Raw genomic sequence first — 12944 nt, 5'->3', positions numbered from 1 at the left:
AAAGATTGGGCTCTTTCCTTTCCTGTATGGTCCCTGCTTGTCGTGAGAAACGACTGACGGGATCCGGTGATCAGGCTCTCTAGCGTGGTAGATGCATGTCATTTTATCCGAATTGCGTGGGTCGATGTTCATGATGTCAATCACTGGATTGTCCGGTCCAGACTCGATTATTTACAGACCGCCATCGTACAGCTGGAATACTGCTGAGTGCTGCATTAAACAAGAAACGATTGAAAGAACGAACCCTACTGGAACACTAGGCACCGTAAACGGCAATATTATAGATTAATTAACATAAACTTGGAATTATATAAATTTTCATTGTACCTCATACGTGGCAGATATGAAGGCTTGAATAAATGTAAGAGGCATTTTCTCATGTTGCATAATGGTTGCATCTCTTGTGGAGCGTCTATTGAGGCACTGTGGCAGCAAGGTCAACAAGCGCTTCTTCATGTCATCAAACAACTTATTCTAATTCACAAGTATCGTCGTGCCAGTTGCTGTAGCTTCAACAGATACATGTACAAACTCATGGAAACACGTCGCCACACACTAATGTAGGTACACATCCACAAATATACAAACTCATGCACTAATGTAGGTACATACTCATGGAGACATGTCGTCACACACCAATGTATGTACACACCCATTGAGACACGTCATCACACACCAATTAAGGTACAGATCCATAGATACGCAAACGCATGCGCTAATGTAGGTCCACACTCATGGATTCACGTCGTCACACACTTATGTAGGTACACACTCATGGAGACACGTCCTCACACACTAATGTAGGTACAGATCCATAGATATACAAATTCATTCACTAATGTATGTACACACTTATTGAGACACGTCGTCACACATTAATGTAGGTACTCATCCATAGATATACAAACTCGTGAACTAATGTAGGTGCACACCCATGGAGACAAATCGTCACACACCAATTTAGGTACAGATCCATAGATATGCAAACGCATGCGCTAATGTAGGTACACACTCATGGAGTCACGTCGTCACACACTAATGTAGGTACACACTCATGGAGACACGTCCTCACACACTAATGTAGGTACAGATCCATAGATATACAAATTAATTCACTAATGTAGATACACACTTATGGAGACACGTCGTCACACATTAATGTAGGTACTCATCCATAGATATACAAACTCGTGAACTAATGTAGGTACTCACTCATGGAGACACGTCATCACACACTAATGTAGGTACTCATCCATAGATATACAAATTCATTCACTAATGTAGGTACACACTTATGGAGACACGTCGTCACACATTTATGTAGGGACACACCCATGGACACACGTCGTCACACATTAATGTAGGTACACAGTCATGGAGACACGTCGTCACACATTAATGTAGGTACTCATTCATAGATATACAAACTCGTGAACTAATGTAGGTACACACCCATGGAGACACGTCGTCACACACTAATGTAGGTACTCATCCATAGATATACAAAGTCTTACACTAATGTAGGTACACACGTATGGAGACACGTCGTCACACATTAATGTAGGGACACACTCATGGAGACACGTCGTCACACATTGATGTAGGTACACACTCATGGAGACACGTCGTCACACACTGATGGAGGTACAGATCCATAGATATACAAAGTCATGCACTAATGTAGGACACACTCATGGAGACACATCGTCACACGTTAATGTAGGTAAAGATCCATAGATTTACAAATTCAAGCACTAATGTAGGTACTCCGCTTATATATACATACTGATTCACTAATGTAACAGACACTTGTTCATTAATATCAGAACACAGTCTTTCTTTAGCTAATGTTGCCACTCACCTCTCATCATTGCAGCATTAAAAACAATCATGAACTCGAATAAGTCTTTTATATTTATTTTTAGAATCCAACAAAGCTCAATATATTATTATTTGACAGGTAATACTGCTAATTGCATACGTTTCCCTGAATAAATTAAAGCGGAATAACTCCCCCCCCCCCCCCGAATCCGAATTATAGTTAACAGCATGATCCATCTGTTCCTGTTAATCTTACTATCACAAGTATCACTGATATGTAATAACGTTTGCATTCTGTAGATCGAATCATTTTGATAATGCCTCATCAATGGAAATGTTAAAAATCATTTTTAAAATTGTCCACATGTTTATTATATTCGTCACAATGCACGTTTAAGTGACTCCTTCTGACCAAAGACATCCCTGTGAGATATTCTTGTGACACAGCTACCCCTATACCCAATCCTCCGATGCTTATAAAATAAATCAAGAAAAAAAAAAAAATCTTTTCATTGAGTACCCGAAATGACTTCAATTCGTAACCTAGTACGACATAACTATTGTCGTCACTGATATGAACCGTTAAGTTAACATGCTGGGTGATACAGACCAGCGTTGGTTGGGAAGCTGATTCAACACTATTTGATTCAACACTATTTCGCCGGAAGGGTTGAAATTCACTATTTACTATTGTCTTCAAGCGCAATTTCTAGCTGCAAGGTACCAAAGGTTTTGCTTTCTTTTAACAGTTTCTAAAGGAAAATCAGACCAGCCAGGACTCCAAGACCTGACAGGTAAATGTTTTGGCATTGGATTGGCGACCGAAGCAAGTGAATGAGGTCATAGTTAAACATTTACGGGAACAAATCTTGATATTGCGAATAAAGAATCCGTGACGGAAAAGTCCTTGGTATATCGTCCATCGATCTCCAAGCACTTTACAGCCTTGAAATAGAAATCAGAGTTGAAATAGTCATCAGTATACATGTATATTGCATATAGCACAAGATGATATAGAAAACAATTATCATGTGTAAACAAAGGAGGATTAAATCATCTTGGTGAGTGAGTGAGGTTATCACCGCTTCAACATTTGTTTAGTTATATCATGACGTGTCAGCTAGGTAGGCCCGATTTGACGCAGGTCTTAGACGTGTATCACTTTATTAAAACACACGAGCAGGATATGACACTGTCAAACCTAGAGTGAGTGAGTGAATATAGTTTTACAACGCTTTTAGCAATACTCCAGCAATATCACAGCGGGGGACTCCAGACATGGCTTCACACACTGTACCCATGTGGGGAATTGAACCCGGGTCCTCGGCTTGATGTGCGAACGCTTTAACCACTAGGCTACCCCCTACACACCGTCAAACTAAGAAATATGATTCGTACGGATCTGGAATGTGAGCCCATTCCTGGAGGAAAATATGAGGAGATACAGGCGCCGTATATTGTTCTCACAAATTAAACAGTGGTTATCTCATGGCTATGGAAGGTACGACCGCTTGTAAAACTGTGGATCATTGATAAGGAAACAAAACATAATAACTTGTAAAACCTCAGTTGTAGTAACTAGATGTCATTGTGTATCAGTTTTGACTTACTCTTGATACGGGTGTTGTCAGCAGGGTTGAAACGTAATCTCCCCGAACATTTGCATCTTCCCATGTCGCACTTAAGATTGCCTGGACAATCGACGCCCTTGCACCTTCTTTTTAGCATATTTACCGGTTTACCTGTGTTTATTCAAGATTTATTTTGCAAATGTAAGCAATGATATAAGTAGCAATATTTCACCAGAAAGCAGGAGCCAGACAGCAAGAGCCAGCCAGCAAGAGCCAGACAGCAGGAGCAAGAAAACAGGAGCCAGACAGCAGGAGCCAGAAAACAGGAGCCAGACAGCAGGAGCCAGACAGCAGGAGCCAGACAGCAGGAGCCAGACAGCAGGAGCCAGAAAACAGAACCAGACAGCAGGAGCAAGAAAACAGGAGCCAGACAGCAGGAGCCAGACAGCAGGAGCCAGAAAACAGAACCAGACAGCAGGAGCCAGAAAGCAGGAGCCACACAGCAGCAGCCATACAGCAGGAACCAGACAGAAGAGCCAGGAAACTAGAGGTGCAACTGCCGAGGAACAGACAAATAAATCCACCCAACTAACTTTCTCATTTAGTAATGTGTGTGAGTAAACTAATTAATCCTGACTTTATCCAGTTCATCAAATCATCAAAAACGCCATTCTCCTGGCTGAGACTAATTTGGATGACTATGACGCCTTAGATATAATGAACTACACAGCCAACACTAAGAACAGATCAATTGACACAAGATCAGGAGGATTAGCAATCCTAGTGGAGAATACTATCAACAAGTGTGTCTCACACAGCCCATTTAACAGTGACTGTTTACTTCTAGTCAAGATATCATCTGAGATACTGCCATCTTAGGGTGATTTAGTACCTGGTGTTGCATACATCCCTCCTGAGGAATCACCCTACCATGACCATGTGTGTTTTAATTATATTGGAGCTGAGATATGAAGGTATGATTCTGATTTTGATGTTGTTATGTTACGAGATTATAATGCCTGGACAAGCAGATGTGTGACTTTATTTCTATAGAAAGATTTGTTTGTTGTTTAACGCCGCACTCAGCAATATCCCAGCTATATGACGGCTGTCTGTAAAATCGAATCTGGACCAGACAATCCAGTGATTGATGTCATGAGCATCGATACAAGCAATTGAGATCGATGACATGTATGAACCAAGTCAGCGAGCCTGACCAACCGATCTCGTTAGTCGCCTCTTACGACAAGCATAGTCGCCTTTTACAGCAAGCATGGGTTGCTGAAGACCTATTCTACCACGGATCTTCACAGGTCTCTTTTTGACTTTGGAGATGAATTCTAGTATATCTTCAATTGTAAATATTTCAATGAACAAAGGGACATGAACATCACAAGACACTATTCCAAAAGACCAAATATGTTACAACTCAAGCAGTAATTAAACTGCCATAAGATATCTGTCCAAAAGAAACTATGTAAATTTATTAAAATCATAATGAAAATTGTAAAACTCCCGGTTATTCTCTGTCCACCGCAATGAAAAATACTGTTTGTAGTGCATATGCCGATGCACCCGGCCTGAGAGAAATAGTGTTGTTCTGTTCTGTTCTGTTCTGTTCTGTAACATGCAATAGGTGTTCGGGCTAATGGTGGAGTAAGTATATACTCCGAAATATTGTGTTAATAAAGAAGATGACATCCATGAATTCTCTTCCTTATGTGTATCCCTTCTACATGTCCTTCAAAGACTTCACATGATAAAAACTTCAGAACAAAGAGACAAGATATTATTAGCCGAGTGTGTTTCCGTTACGTAAATACCATACTGTATACTAGAAATTTTTAAAAATGTATTTACAAAATGGAAACACATGAGGGGAATTATCTCATTATCATGTAATGTAATTCTTAAAAAGTTGTTGCATAAAACAACCAACCAACCAACCAACCAACCAACCAACCAACCAACCAACGAAACAGAAATAATTCCTTTCAGCATGATCAGAATAACTTGGATGTGAGACGAAATGTCAGACTGGTCCCTCCGTTTTATGTTTTGATTTGTTGTTTTACGCCGCACACAGTAATATTCCAGCTATATGACGGCGGTCTGTAAAGAATTGAGCCTGGACCAGACAATCCAGTAATTGACATCATGAGCAAAAATGAAGACGTTAAAGATGTAATTTCACTAAATGAAGAAACATTAAGTAACCGAGTATGAACACAATATTCGAATTTATCTAATACCGCTGAAGGATTTGTAGCCATGTTAGTCTACAACAACCCCTATCTAAGCATTTAGGAATGTTAGTGTATTGAGAAAAAAAGGCATTGCATCGTTGTATGAAGCTTGAAAGTAGTTCTTTCTAGGCAACCTCTTTTGCACATTTACTGGATCCAAGTCTAGGATTGGTTTATAGCGCCGATAGTACTATCCATTAAATAAACTAATTTCTTAGTAGAAATGTGTAGAATGTAACACATATGGAGGTTTTGTCTTACCTGGAGAGACAGTAGCTGCCTTGGATGCCGCGTCGGGGTTATCGTAATCTGTGTATGATAGCAATTATTGAACAATATGCTTGGAAGACGAAGTCGATATTTTCAACTTGAGCCAGGACATTGTTAACATGTACAGATGTATAAAACTCATATTACATGGAACACTTCCAGAAAGTTAAAGCACTAATGCCACGCCAATGAAAAATGTACAGTATGCGTTAATGATTAGTTTATGTCATCTTATCTCAATACAAATTAAAATACACTATGAAATGCTACACATAAATCGCAAGTTGAAAAATTTAATTTCCAGCCCAAATATCTCAATACTAATGATGATTTCTCATCGAATTAATAAATGACTTGTTGACAATGTAAAGTTATCATTATCAATGTAATCATTTTGATTCAAAACGATCACTCTTTCAATTTCCATTTACACCCCTTAATTAATTCGTTATATTCCAACATGTATTACCATGGACACAGACCGCACCACCCCGACGATTTTCGAGACATCGGTCGGTGGAAACGAAGGTCTTCATTGAGCAAGCAACTGCTGAAGGCTATGCAAAAGTCAAATAGTATAAGTGCAATGTTTTATTTCAGTCAACACACAATTCAAATGTTTTTGCAGCATTATTTACAAACCTTATGAATATAATTATCCTGAAATAACTTTTACTAAATATTATACTTGTCTTTTGTTGTTGTTTAACGCCACACTCAGCAATATTCCAGCTATATGACGGCGGTCTGTAAATAATCGTGTCTGGACCACACAATCCCGTAAGTCGCCACTCAACACAAAGCATAGTCGCCTTTTATGGAAAGCGTGGGTTGCTGAAGACCTCTTCTTCCCCGGATCATTACGAGTCACTAAATATTATATGAAACCTTACATTAAATATAGCACCATAAGCATTTCTCATTGCAAGCATATAAAAATAAACAAGTATAACATACCATCTGATGTTTTCCTTTTCGAAACACAGTGTAACCCTCCGTCTCCTGTCGTTCAAAGGAACTAGTCAGCTGTCGGCATGTCAGAGTTTTAATGTCGTATGCAACAGCCTGACAGGAGCCTCTTTCCATGCACTTGACTTTGCACAAGTTGATACCAATAGGACGGTTCAATGTTTGTATGCAGGAAACACATACAAGGAACTGAGGCACTAGGAATGGGAGAAACATCTTCTGAGGCACCCGTTGCTTCCACATGGACAGATGCACACTCCGGTCTGAACACTACGGTTTGTTTGTAAATGCTACATCGTCACGTGAGTCACTATATTGATCTAGTATGGTTTCTCGTCATTTAAGAGTAAAACGATCGTGTCTGTATTGATGTCTTTGTATACAAACTATACTGAGTCAAATTAAAAACTTCACATTTTTAAAAGTAATCCCATATATGATATACAACGGACAAATGTATCAGAGAAGGGTATTTTTAATCATTAATGTCAAAAGAAGGATTTTAATTAACGGTGGTAACCATAATTTGTTCCAAGCACCTACGGTATTCGGTAATAACATCAACAGCTTAAATCATAAGTCCCAAGCACGAGAATCTGATGGCACACAAGTTCAGTAGCGTGTATGGCCACCATGTGCGTTGACAGCTGCCACACAACGCCTCCGCATGGACCTTGTGATGCTTGTGAACACATGATTGGGAAGACGACGCCATTGTTGCTGCAAAATGGTGCCAAGATCTTGCAAATTCTGTGGTTGGTTCTGGAGAGTGCGCAGACTTCTGTCAAGAGCATCCCAGACATGTTCGATGGGATTGAGGTCGGGAGACCTTGACGGCCAGTCCATGACCTTGACTCCCGCATTCTGAAGGAAATTTCTTGTCAAAATTGCTGTGTTGGGTCTGGCATTGTCGTGTTGGAAGATCAAACCGGGTCCATGTGCTGCCATAAAAGGCAGAAGTTCTGGTGTAAGTACCTGGTCGCGGTAAGCAGCAGCGTTGAGGTTGCCACGGATGCCAAGTAGCCTGGAACGTGCATTGCCACAGAAAGCACCCCACACCATGACACTTCCGCCTCGAAATATGTCAACTTCCTGTACACAACACTGGGCATAACGTTCATGACGGCGCCTCCACACCCTCGCCCTACCATCAGCAAATCGAAGATTAAATCGGGATTCGTCACTGAAGACGACCTGATTCTAATTCCTCTGAGTCCATCGTAAGTGTGCCCACAATTGACGTTGACGTCTGTGTAATTGAGTCAGAATCGGCCCGAAGTATGGCCGTCGTGCTTGAAGGTGAGCAGTTCTCAGGCGGTTTCGAATAGTTTGCGCACTCAGTCTACCCCTTAACTGTTCATTTCTGGTTGATGTAGCCGTCAAAAATCGGTTACGGAGGTGACGTAAGACAATCTGACGATCCTCTGAATGTGACGTCACACGTGATCGACCTGGCCGAGGGCGATCAGCGATGGTACCCGTTTGCTGTAGACGCGTCTGTAAATCATAAACAATCCGTCGACAACAACCCATCGTCCTTGTGACTTCAGCTACGGACGTTCCCGTCTGCAACGGCACGTTCACGTTGCACATTTGAAAGGCGTGGCATGATAGATGGCCGTAAAGACTTTTGTTTTCTTGTTTTTTTCAATTTTTGTCAATGACTGCTAACAAGTATGGCTGAAAACACGTGCGGTATTATGGCCACGTGACCAGTTGCACGTGTAAAAACACTTTTGCCACTATAGTGCTGTGCACATGATTTTGATCGATTCACCTGCACAAAAACGGGTGTTATCTGAAGACACTACGTGGCCATTTCTGTTTAAATACACAATGAGGGCCCACAATGATAACTGGTCAAAATGTTAAAATTTGAGGATTGTTTTTAATTTGGTTCAGTTCAAATGTATATTACAAATTATTAATTTTATTTTTTATGTATTTTTGTTGGCAGTTCAACTCCTCTGGCGACTGTTTCTTTGTTTGTTGTTTAACGCCGCACTCAGCAATATTGCCAGACTTGTCTAATAGATCCGGAGTTAAAGAATGTTGTCAATTAAACAGCATGTTTCCAATGTTCCCCAAGTTCGAAGCATCTTACGTGCAGATCCGGGGTAAAACAGGTCTTCAGCAACCGAAGCAAGTCCGTTGAAGGCGACTATGCTTGTCATAAGAGGAGACTAACGGGATCGGGTGGTCAGGCTCGATGACTTTGTTCATGCATGTCATCGATCCCAATTACATAGATCAATGCTCATGATGTCAATCACTGGTTTGTTGTTTTACGCCGCACTCAGCAATATTCCAGCTATATGACGGCGGTCTGTAAATAATCGAGTCTGGAGCAGACAATCAAGTGATTTACATCATATTGGGAATGCGTCTTCTACAACTATTGGCCTGCTTCAACTGGTAGAACTCATCGAAACGTAGCCTATATGTTCAGTGTGTCTCAGTCTATAATTTGAGACTTTGGAATAGATTTTGGGGCCCACAGTATGTTATGATAGGTCCAATTGTTTATCATTTGACATGTTTGATGTAATCCCTTCAAATGGAGGGAGAAACACAAGTCTGCCGTTCAGTCGCTCTTTACGGTATATAGCCATACAAGAGACTGACCCTTTTTTCGGGATACGAAGGGGGGTGGGGTTTTATCGAAACAAAAAATGTCCCTGGAATGGCTTGAAAATAATAATTATGCTTCAGACTGTTGAATACAGGAGAGATTGTTTGTACACCAAAAATGCATTGTTGCAAGATCTTTGAGTTTTTTTAAAAATTTGATTGGTTGGTTGGTTTGTTGTTCAACGCCGCACTCAGCTATAATCCAGCAATATGACGGTGGTCTGTAAATTATCGAGTCTGGACGAAATAGGGCCTGTATCGGTCACCTGGATATTTACGCAATCATGTCAAACTATACATTTGCATTGTACATGTATATAATACTGCAAATAGTTCGTAATTTTGACTATGTCAGCATTTAAAATGGGTGGATAGCAAATCTGACAGAATGAACGTGTATTTTTCTACATACAAATGTAGCATAAAAATCTGAACCGTTTCCATGTTATGATCCAGGATAAATCAAATCAAAGGTATTACTCTCTTCATAACAGACACATGTATACAATGTATTATTATAGGTTGGGGATAATATCGGTTTGCATGTTGTGGTCAAGGTTCTAACTCCTTTGGGAGTGCTGAACAGAAGAACATTACAGAAGGGTAGCATATGTGCATTCCTCTCATTATACTCTCATTTGTACATATGGTTATAGACACGTAAAGATCCGGGATAGAATAGGCCTTCAGCAAGCAACGCTTGCTGTAAAAAGCGACCCTGCTTGTCGTCAGAGGCGACTAACGGTATCGGGTGGTCAGGCTCGCTGACTTGGTTGATGCATGTCATCGATCCCAATTGAGCGGATCGATGCTCATGATATCAATCACTGGATTGACTGGTCAAGACTCGATTATTTATACAGACCGCCCCCGTACAGCTGCAATATTGCTGAGTGCGGCGTTCAACAACAAACAAACAAATACTATAATTGATATAATTTTAACACTGTTTTGATTCAGAGTGGAGTATCGTTGTTCCTTTGAGCATTTGACCGGTTCTTGATATCTTAATTTGCATAAATTCTTAATTCTTAATGATGTTCTTGTACATTTTTAATATGGTACTAACAATACGTATTATCATTTGTGCGATATATAATAATGGACAAAATGTTTTGGAAAGCTGTTATTGTGCTTATCAAGGAGGCAGATCGGATCTGATAAAGTCAAAAGCATTAGAACATTTCGGTGATGGCATTTGTATCCGAGGAAGTGTTGAATATTATATGTAATTATCATTATTGACGACAATTACTCGACAATTCAGGTTTAATGCTGGAAACACTGAAACACGTAATTGGATAGTGTTTGATAATGGTGGATATATATTATAATAGCAAACATTGGTATTTAAAGAGATCAAGTTGCAAATGTCAATGTGTTTATGAATATTGGCAGCTAAATATTCTTTAGGTATAAATTAAGTACTGGATGAATGCAGGTCGATATCCCATACAAAGTTATGTTCTGCTTTACGTGTTAGATGAGAATGGAAAATTCAATTGGGCCTCGTATGTGAGACTAATGTTATTTTATAGAGGTTTTGCGTATGTGTGGTTGTTCCAAGATGTTGGTGATAAGAACATGTTTTGTCTGCAGTTAGAAGACGTTTAATATATATCTATTTCCAATCATGGTACCACAGTTTGGAGTCGTCTACGTTTTAGTGCATTATGTTGATATAAAATCTCTTCGAATCATGCATAACAGTACTCAGCAACAAACGATTAGTTAGTGCAATGTGGAGATTTCGTATATCTCTTTCTAGTCAACGTCATACGTAACATGTCATTGTTAAATATACCTCATACAGAATCTATATGTATAGAATGTGACCTTCATGTAGTAGGGGACGAATATCATGCATTTTTTATATGTAAGAAATATATTCACTTGAGAAAAAGCTCTTTTACCTTCTGTGATATTAATGTACTACGCTTGATAGCTTTATATTTGTGTAAATTGTTTATAATAATATCGTCAAAGATGTAACTCTCTGGACATGTGACCTAAAGTGTAATTTGTCTAACACCTGCACTATGGGCCATATGGCCTGTACTACGAAATAAACTTAATTGATTGATTGGACAAGGTGTATATATTGCAGGGCGATTTGCTGATTGCTAGGACGTAACTAGGATTATCTTGGTTTTTCAACCCCATATCCATGCGCCACTATTTCTCCAACATGAAGCTGACTCGAAGTGGTGTTATTGAAGTAATGTTCAAAGCGTCTTTAAACCCACCTCACTCACTCTAGTGTGTAATACGTCTACAGAAATATACTTAAGGAGAGGAAAACTTTCAAATAAAAGTCAAAATCAGGCCTCCTCCAAAGACTAATGGAATAATGAAATAGAACGATAACCCATTATATTGATTTCCGATTCATATTTGCTATCCAATTCATGTCCTCATAAACATTAGTTATAGAAACGGTTTAAGATTTGACCTCGTGAATACAAGAACCAAAGTTGCCAGGTAAATAATAAATGCAGTTCATGTTCAATCACTGTAACATAAAATGCGTTTTGGTTTCTTTTCATATTTGAGTTATTAAAGCAGTTTCTGTAATAGAGTAGTAATAACTATGAACCATGTAAAATTTATTTCTAATTTCCATCGATCTCATTCAACATCTACAATGTATGCTTTGTAATCAACACATTTTGTGAAGGCAGCAATGCAACAAAAAGAACCAAAGGAAGTGAAGTAATACAAACCCAAGTGCAGTTAGAGGCCAATCAACTGCTTTGAGTTGTATACTGTTCGACCTCCGTCAAAACCATTGCAAAAAAAGGCGTTTAAAGACCAAACCGAAAATGTCATTATGTCCTTGTGTAAGCAACTAAAGTATTTGTCCTGAAGGGGGGGAAATGATGTTAAAAACTTTTTATTTAATCTCATTAAACTAGTAAAGTTTGCTAACACTTATGAAACTATTATATATAATTGACAGCAAAGCTAATTTCGTGTTACACTACAGTTGCACCTAAGGTTGAATTACATTAACAACACTTAAACATTTCTGTATAATACATGCATGTGTAAGTTACTTGCACTATACTTGATGACCCGTGAAGATCCGGGGTAGAATAGATCTCCAGCATCCCATGCTTGCCGTAAAAGGTGACGGTGCGTATCGTAAGAGGCGACTAACGGGATCGGGTGGTAAGGCTCGCTGACTTTGTTGATGCATGTCATCGTATCCAGGCTCGTAAAGATCCGGGGTAGAATAGGTTTTTAGCATACCAGTCTTGCCGTAAAAGGCGACTATGCTAAGAGGTGGCTAACGGGATCGGGTGGTCAGGATCGCTGTCTTGGTTGATGCATGTCATCGATCCCAATTGTGTGGATCAATGCTCATGTTGTCAATCACTGGATTGTCTGGTCCAGACTCGATTATTTACAGACCGCCGCCATATAGCTGTAATGT

This window comes from Haliotis rufescens, unplaced genomic scaffold (genome assembly GCF_023055435.1).
Source record: "Haliotis rufescens isolate VD_foot unplaced genomic scaffold, xgHalRufe1.0.p SCAF_29, whole genome shotgun sequence".
NCBI lineage: Eukaryota > Metazoa > Mollusca > Gastropoda > Lepetellida > Haliotidae > Haliotis > Haliotis rufescens.
The sequence above is the reverse complement of the archived record's forward strand: the minus strand, read 5'-3'. Positions refer to the sequence as shown.